The sequence below is a fragment of the Oncorhynchus keta genome, chromosome 33 (assembly GCF_023373465.1).
Source record: "Oncorhynchus keta strain PuntledgeMale-10-30-2019 chromosome 33, Oket_V2, whole genome shotgun sequence".
In the NCBI taxonomy this organism is placed as follows: Eukaryota; Metazoa; Chordata; class Actinopteri; order Salmoniformes; family Salmonidae; genus Oncorhynchus; species Oncorhynchus keta.
Window position 1 is genome coordinate 5300867 of NC_068453.1, and position 9520 is coordinate 5310386.

The window sequence follows — 9520 nt, forward strand, 5'->3', positions numbered from 1 at the left end:
TTAATTTTAATTTGATGAATTTTGTTCTTAGTCATGCCAGATACGCTGTAAGACTAAGAAGGAATTTGGGACATTATGAAGGGAAAATTGTGAGTGTGAAGGTTTTATTTAGAAGTATTCTAGAGAAAGATATAGAAGTAATATATAAATATGGTGGATGTAATTTTGAAAAATTGTTTGTGTGGGGGAGCACTTTTATTGAAATTGAGTCGAATGGAAAACTTGGTTTTAATTATTAATTGGTTTTGGTGGATGATTGGGGTTTTATTTTAATAGGTTCTTTTCTTTTCTTTTTTGATTTTGTAAAAGGATGAATTGTTCATCCTTTTTTATAATTGATTGAATGTTGGAAATATGTTTTTTTCATAATAAAAGATTTTAAAAAAAAAAGTATGCCTGATTTCGGAAGCTAAGCAGGGTCGGGCCTGGTTAGTACTTGATGGGAGACCGCCTGGGAATACCAGGTGCTGTAAACTGTCCACTAGGGGTGCTCTTGCATCATTTCATCAGCATCACTGCCTTGTAGAATTAAAACTCTTTGTACGTTTTTTTCCACAAGGCTGAAATATGTGCCCTCGCTTTGAAATAAGTAAGCAAGGTTAGTTTGTATTTCATCCAACGATCTGTGCTACAAAGTGATGGCTACAGTAGATGCAATTTCTTCCACTTTTTGAGTGACATGAAGCTGCTTATCTAAATGGTGAAAATGCAACATCTGTTAATCAGACTCACTTTGACTTTATATAGTGCACCAAGAGCTAGTTTGTTACTTACGACCATACCGGCCTGAGTACGCCTGATCTCGTCAGATCTCGGAAGCTAAGCCAGGTCGGGCCTGGTTAGTACTTGGATGGGAGACCGCCTGGGAATACCAGGTGCTGTAAACGTTCTGTCCACTAGGGGTGCTCTTGCACCATACATTTGACTCATTTAACTTTATATGTGGGGCAAGTGTGGTGAAGGGCTTGAGATCGTAAATGAGAGAGGCTCAGTGTCTACGGAAGGGTGTGTGGAGGAACGTGATCTGGAGGGGATCAGTGGAATGCATGAGGGGGTGAGAAGTCCCAGCAAGTATGCAGAGATGGGGGTGATGATGGAGCTGGGATCCAGTATGGACATTGCTGTAGACTGGATAAATTCATTGGAGGGTGTGGAGGGGGAAGATGCAAGGGTTAGACAAGCTCAGATGGACTTACAGAAATCTGAGTGTGGCAAGGACCCATGCACAGAGCCCCTAATGGTGGATGTACAACTTGATGTGACTGTTCAGAATGTCAAACCTGCTGAGGAAGCAGGGAATGCTCCAATTTCTCCAAACATGGGATGATGAAGTAGATTTGGGAGTGCTCCAGGCTTTACTATGTCAAAAGAGAATATCGACACAGTATCAGAAGTGCAGTAAGAAGCTCAAATATCTAGAGAAGGAATGAGTTGCACTCTATGGCATCTGCTTGTGTTACTAATGTCGGGTATAAAGATATTTTCTTTAAATGCACGTGGGTTGAGTGGGGCTGACAAGCTGAATATGTTATTGGCATTTGCAGATACAGATATTATATGTGTAAAGGATGTATGGTCTCCTTTGTCTATGGATTTATCTATGTTTTGTTGGTGCATGTGGTGTGGGCGATACTGTGGAAAATGTACGGATAGCGGGAACGCCTTATGAAGGTCGACTTCTTGCTGTAGATTTTTCAGTGGGTTGTGTTGCCTATTCCCTGAATGTAGTAAAGGAGAGGGAGGGTTTTTTCAGGGCATTTCGGTCTCTGTGTAATGGCAATACAATTTTGGTTGGGTATTTTAATGTGCGGTTAGGTCGATTAGCTGCGACGAGTAGTGTGCAATTCCGCCCTGACACTTCACGAAAGGAACTGTTATCAGTTATGGGAGTTTATGATTTGCATGATTTTTGGAGAGAATGTTAACCTGGGAGGAGAGATTTCTCTAGAAAGCAAATAGTTTTAAATAAGGTGAAACAAAGCAGGGTTGATTACTGTTTAACGGGGAAGAATGTAGAGCATCTAATACATGATCCTGAATATATTTTTAATGCTCTAAGTGATCATGCTGCGCTGGTATTTTCTAGTGGGGTAAAAGACACCTACTAAATGTGGTGTTTAAATAATAGCTTGCTAGAGGAGGAAAAGTATATTGCTATGATATCAGAATGTATTGGGCGGGCCAAAGGACAGGAGAAGAACATGGGGTTGTGGTGGGAGGAGCTGAAAATAAAATGTAAGGAATTTACTATAAAATATGCTGTTAAGAGGAATTATTTTTTGAAAAGGGAGGAGAGGAACCTACGTCGGAAGTTTCAATATGAACCCGAGTGTATAGGAAATGATGAAGATCATGGGGTGGAGGATTATTTACTGGCTAAGGATGCACTTATTGAATATGAGAAGAAGAAATGTTATGCGGCGATTGCAAGGAGTAAAGTGCAATATGCGATAGAGGGGGGAGATGTACTTTGTTTTTCTCGAATTTAGAAAAAAGAAGGCAAGAGAAGACTTACATTACGGAGTTAATTAATGATAAGGGGGATAAGGTCAATGATTTAGTGGGGATTCTTGATATGGTAGAGAGATATTATGAATGCTTATTTAAAAACGATGAGGTTAATGATTCCTGTATGGGGCTTGTCACTAGAGATTCTGGGTTCAAGTCCAGGCTCTGTTGCAACCGGGAGGCCCATGGGGTGGCACACAATTGGCCCAGTGGTGTCCAGGATAGGGGAGGGTTTGGCCGGCAGGGATATCCTTGTTTCATCGCCCACTAGAAACTCCTGTGGCGGGCCGGGTGCAGTGCACGCTGACACGGTCGCCAGGTGTACAGTGTTTCCTCCAACATTGTGGCTTGATTGGGTTTCAGAGGACGCATGGCTCTTGACCTTTGCCTCTCCCGAGGCGGTACGGGAGTTGCAGCGATGAGACAAGACTGTAACTACTACCAATTGGAAAGAAAAAAAGGGGTGAAAATACAAAAAAAGGGTGCTTGGTCATGTGGATGCTAAGATAACAGAAGACAAAAATATGTGCGATGCAGATATGAGTCTAACTGACATTAAGGATGCCATATTTGATGCTAATTGCAATAGGAGCCTGGTTTCTGATGGCCTAACTGCAGAGTTTTCTAAAGCTTTTGCATATTTGTTGGCTACAATTTTAAGAAAATGATGTGAATATAATGAAAAGACTCAAGTGGTGCCAGATTCGCTGGCCACAGGAGTTCTAACCATATTGTGTAAATCTAGATAATTATCGTTGACACTTTTAATTTGTGATACGGTTTTAGCTAAGGTCTTAGCTAATAGAGTGATAAAAGTTATGGGTGGGGTAATATCGGAGACCCAGGCATAGAGTATACCATATAGTGTGGGTAAGGGACCGGGAAAAAAATGGTTGGAATACTCTTCTCAACACAATGATAATAAAATGGCCATTTTCAAATGGAATGGTTATTCCACTTCCTCAAGGTTTTCAGTTACATAAACTTGAAATAGTCTATCCAACTCTTCTTCCGTAGTTTATGGCCTGACTACCCCAGATCTCATCTGATCTAGGAAGCTAAGCAGTGTCAGTCCTGGTTAGTGCTTGGTTGGGAGACAACTTGGGAATACCAGGTGCTGTTATCTTTTTGCCCAGTCGAGTATACTCATCTAAACACAATAATAATAATATAATGTCCATCCCACTTCCCGAAAAGGTTTTTGAGTTACAGAAAGTTGAAATAGTCTATCCAAATCTTCCACAGCCATACCAGCCTGATTACTCCCTTCCTGTGCTGCAGAGGGAGACAGGTGTTGCTGATTGTGCTGAGGTTGAGTGTTTGCTCCAGAGTTTTTTAGTTTGAAATGCAATCCCATTTTTGTTTATTGAACAAGTTTGAGTTTTTGTTTGTTTGTGTGCCCCGGCAGCATATTGCTGTTTGGGGGACTTTCCTCCTGGCGTTTATTTTTTTCCTGGATAGATACAATGGCTTCGACCCATGCAGACACAAGGATGACGAGCAAAGGAAATATTATAATGGTTCTACGACTAGACAGACGCAAAATTATGAAAAGACCTTAATAGTGGCTGTGGACATTTTTGGTGAAGAAAAACTTACAATGATGGAGTTATTTAGAGTAATTAAGAAATGTTGTGGACTGGTGTGCGACTGTTGGTTCAAAGCTGACAAACAATATGAAGTGACATTGTCAAGTGTGAGAGGAAAAGAACAGCTGATGGATGGTTTTAAAATTCGGAACTGTCCTATCATGGCTAAGGAACTATCACTTGATGAAATGGTTGTCTCTTTCTTAAACCTTCCAGTGTACATAACAGACGAGGTCATCCTGGAAAGACTTAGAGCATGGGGTGTGGTGTGTCTGGCCGGGGACAGACATTGCAGATGGTACACGCTTCTGTAAAGTGAAATTCAGACACTGATGCACGCTGCCATACTCAACCAAATTTGAGACATTGGAAGGCACCGAGTATTTCTCAGCGATACACGATCGTCAGGTCAGGGTCTGCAGGCTTTGTATATAGCCAGGACACGTGCTACGTGAGTGCCCTGATTTTGCCTGTCATAAGTGTGGTGAGCAGGGGCATTACGCAAAAGAGTGTAATGGGAGAAGAGAGCGCGGTTGTGTTGGTTGCAGGAGTGTTGTGCAGTGTTCCTGTTCCCATGGTGGTGGACCTCCTGGCTTGTCATCTCAGGTCTTCAGTGGAGATGGTGTCGTGGAGGAGAGTGAGGTGGAGGAATCTGGGGAGGAGATAAGCATGGGGGAGGAGTCCCAGGGACAGATGGAGGATGAAGAAGAGACAGGGCCTTGTCCTGTTGGAAAGAAGATCTCCAAGGGTGAGGATATCAGTTCAAGCCGAGATCATGTGGAGTTGGAGGGCGTTCTTGGTGGTGAGGCGGGTGAAGCACCTGGAGAGGGGTTGGCCTCGGGTTCTGGTGGTGCGGTGGAGATCTCGAAGGTGTCTGTAGGCCTGGGGGACTCTGTGGGGTAGGTTCCTTGTCCCTTGTCAATCATTTGCTTATTGGTGAAATCAGCAAATCAGACAATATCTTTAAGTAAATAAATCAAAAACCTTTATTAATGCAATTGCAGACAGAAGTTGACAACGGGAACATAGCACGCATGTTTCTGAGTAAGTTCTGCAAAACAGGAAAGGGTCCAAGTTGCTTTAATATGCTTGCAGTCAACCCCTAGTGATGCAACTGCCTACGTCAACACCTTCTACTCATGAGACCAATCCATGCATATATAGTTATACAAACTGCAGGAGAGACAATGGTTCCAGTGTTTTCTAAGGGCTCAGCAGTAATTTTCCACTCCCCAAATTGCTTTATAGTGGTATGTCTGACTAGTCTCATCTCTTACACTCCCCTGCAAGGTTCTGTGTCTATGAATCTCTTTTAGCCTTGAGGCGCTTTCTCAGACACCCTGTTTTGACTGCAATAACTCACACATCTCTCAGACCGTTTATAAGAAGCAGAGACTAGAAAAGACCTTTGGAACAGTATTACACCTTATACTGCATATATATATTGCTAATCTGTGGTTCATGACCCTATAGATGTAGTCGAGGAGGGGTCTTATAGCCCTTCCCCTTCTATTAATACCATATAAGCATAATCAATTATTGTAATACATCAATCATTTGGTGCAGCCCCTATCATGACCCCAAGGTGAACCCCATCAACTCCTGCTCGGGATGATTCTTACAAGCGTAAAGGGTCTGAATAAGAGCTGACGGGGAAGAGATGGAGTTTATACAAACTGTGCGGAGGGATAATAAAAGGAACCAAAGCCAAGAATAAAAATGGGAAAGATCTATCACGATGGACTGGATTGATCTCCTCCTCTTTGTGTCCATTATGGTGAGAGATGTCTCCATCAACACCAATGGACTTCGTAGCACAGAAAAGCTAGAGCTGGCCTCCCGAGTGGCGCAAGGCACTGCACCGCAGTGCTAGCTGGCCCACTAGAGATTCTGGGTTCAGGGGTGAAAATACAAAAAAAAGAAAAGCTAGAGCTGCTGCTGGAAGCCTTCAGTGCGGATCTATTATGTCTTCAGGAGACTCACTGGACTGAGCCTTATATGTATAATGTAAGACAGTGATGGAATGGACACGTGCGTGAGTACTATGCACTTCATTTATTTCACCTTTATTTAACCAGGTAAGCTGGTTGAGAACAAGTTCTCATTTACAACTGCGACCTGGCCAAGATAAAGCAAAGCAAAGCAGTGTGACACAGAGTTAGACATGGAATAAACAAGCGTACAGTCAATAACACATAGAAAAAAAGAGTCTATATACACTGTTTGCAAATGGCATGAGCAGGTAAGGCAATAAATAAGCCATAGTAGCGAAGTAATTACAATTGCATGTGGAGTAGCTATTTTGGTCAAACAAGATGTGTATAATTTAACTTATATGTTATATGCTGATAATGTGGGTCGAATGGTGGGAGTGGGTTTCACTTTTTCAAGATGAGGAGTATTAGTTGTACAATGTGTATGCTCCTAATACTGAGATTGAGAGAAGGGTTTTGTTTATGTCTATGGGGGGATTATGTGGGAGGAACTGTCTGCTTGTTGGGGATTTTAAGGAGTGGATGGATAGGCTTGATGCCTCAAGTAGCGCACATGTTTTGTTCTGACTCATCTCGGGGTGCGCTATTAAGGCTAATGCGGGAGGAGGGTTTGGTGGATATATGGAGGGAGAGGAATCAGATAAGCGGGTGTTCTCTAGAAGACAAGTGGTGAGGGGTGAGCTCAGGCAGTCACGCATAGATTTGTGTCTCGCTCATAGAGGGGTTGCACACTTGGTTGTGGGGACAGAGTATTCCCACACATTTTTTAGTGACCATGATGCTCTGCTTTTCCAGCTGGGTGGGTCAAGGGAGGGAGGGGTGGGTGGGTTGTGGCGTCTTAATGCCAGTCTGCTGAACGACGAGGGGTTTAGGGTAGCAGTGAAAGAGTGTGTGTGTGATGCCATGTCAGATCATCTGAGTCTGATGTGTGTGTGTGTGGTGGGAAGGTTTAAAAGGGGAGTTCAAGCGGCAGGCAATGGTATTTTGCAAGACAGGCTAGTGTGTTGAGGAGGGAGGAGAGGATTCTTAAGTGCCACCTGTCATGAGTTAGCCTGGAAAATGCTCTACTTTTTCTATGATGTTGCAGAGTACCTGAGGGTGCGGGAGGAGTTGAGGGTCTTAGAGGCACATGGGGACAGTGGTGAGGAGTAGAGCGCAGTATGTGGTGGAGGGGGAGAGAAGTACTGCTTTTTTCCTGGGGTTAGAAAGGCGGAAGCAGGAAATTCGTTTTTTAACTGAGTTTATACATTAGCGGTGGGAGAGGGTGACAGATTTGGAGGGTATTTTGAATACAGGGCAGTCTTTTTATAAGGGTATATTTACTTGGGGTGGGGGGTGAGGTGTGTATGGGAGTGCGCTAGACGCAATGGAGGCTAGGGTGATGCTGATTTTACATTGGCAGAGGTTAAAGCTGCTATCTCAGGCCTGAACTTGAATAAGAGCCCGGGTTCAGATGGTCTTACTGCAGAGTTTTACCATGAGTTTAGTGACATCCTAGCCCCACTGATGATGCGTGTATGGAGAGGAGTGTAGTCCTTGACTCCTTAGCTTTGGGGGTGTTGACTGTGATGGATAAAGGGAACGGGAGTCGACTGAAACTTGAGTACTACAGACCGATAACCCTTTGGTGTTTGCTAATCGGTTGAAAAGGGTGATGGGTAGCATCGTTGCACCTACTCAGGCCTATGGGGTTCCGGGGCAGGATGTAGTTGACACCCTCTGCACTATCCGGGATGCAGTGAGGCATATGGGGGATGTGGGTGGGGTGGTGCTCTGTCTGGATCTGAATAAAGCCTTTGATCGTGTGGAGCATCGGTTCCTGATAGACCTTGGCCCTCATCTAAGAGAATGGGTGAAGCTTTTGTATGTGGGTCAGCTTGCATTGACGTTAAGTGTAATGGTGTGCTGACTGATCCTTTTCCCCTGGGCAGGTCTATTAGGCAGGGTTGTCCACCGTCTGCTTTCCTGTACAGCATCTCAGTTGAGCCTTTGGCTGCTTTTGTCAAGCGTGATGGAGGAGTGCATGGAGTGGACCTGCCGGGGGGAGGCATTAGTGTGCTGCATCATTATGCTGATGATACCTCCTGTAGTGTGTGGGATGGAGGGAGTTTTAATTGTTTGATGACGTGTTTTGATGTGTATTGGAGGGCTCCTGGGGCTAAGGTGAATGTTGAAAAATCTAAAATGTTATGTGCTGCAATATGGTTGTGTCTACATGTAACATTCCTTTTAAGACTCTTACGGAACATGTGAGAATTTGGGGTGTGAATATTGGGGTAGATGAGCGGGAGGCGAGGGACTTTACTTGGACAGGGGTGATTTAATAAAATTAAGTCAACTTTGAAGTACTGGAAACAAAGGAAATTAAAATTGAGGGGGAAAGTGGTGGTGGTGAATGCATTGTTGATGTCAAGATGTGTGTATACTTAAGGGGTTCTGAACATGCCTGTATGGGCTCTGAAGGAAATTAATAATGTAGTGTCTGGTTTCCTGTGGGGTGGGGAAGGGTGCGAAGATTGCTCATGATGTGATGATAGCAGATTATGATAGAGGTGGGTTGAGATTAGTAGATCTGGAGGTTAAATTAAAAGCCATGCGGGTTAAAAAGAGTGCAACATTTTATGTATAGGGTGGAGGGTCAGGGGGGGGGAATTCGTTTTTTTCGGCATTGGTTGCATAGAAGTGGAAGTTGCGGAGACTATGCATTGTTAATGTGTCTAAAGCCTAGCATGTATGCAGAGGTGCCCGAGTTTTATCAGGGGATGTTCAGGGCCTGGGCTGAGTTTTTACCACAGATTAGCTATGAGTGTGACTGTCGGGGTGATTTTGAATCGACCGGTGTTTCTGAACCCACTGCTGAAATCTGAGGGTAAGATGCTGGAGAGTATGAGGGCGGCTATAACAAGAGTGAGGGACTTGAGGTATGAGGTAGGTGGTGCCGGGGTTCCTGCCTGATCAGGCGATCTTAGATTCTGTCTGGGGTGTAGATGAGGATGTCAGGAAAGGAACGGTGTTGAGGATAAAGGAATATGTTCCAGTGGAGTGGGTGAGGCTGCTGGACAATGACTAATGGTGTTTTAGAGACCTTGCCTGAGATGCAGGTGAAATGTGGGGAGTCTGTGCAGGCCTTATCCTCTACCCAGGTGAGGGTCTTCTACTGGGCTCTTCTTACCAAGAAGGTCAAGGCGCCTGCATCTGAGAAATTGTGGAGGCAAGTGTTTCCAGGGTTGGATGTAGAGCGGTTGTGGGAGCATATGCTAGTGAGGTTCAACAGTTTTGGATGTACACATTTAGATTTTATGCTGAGGCACAATCAGGTTTTTACCAAGGTGGTGTTGCATCAGGTAGACTGGTCAGTGTCTCGCGTGTGTGACGTATGTAGAGTTATGGATGAAAATCTTATGCACATGATGTTTGAGTGTGTTGATG

The 9520-nt window shown here is 44.0% G+C and overlaps 1 pseudogene; it reads left to right on the forward strand.

Annotated features, from left to right (window-relative positions):
* The first annotated feature begins 768 nt into the window (after window positions 1-768).
* LOC118366433 (uncharacterized) lies at window positions 769-887 on the forward strand (annotated as a pseudogene).
* Window positions 888-9520: the final 8633 nt, after the last annotated feature.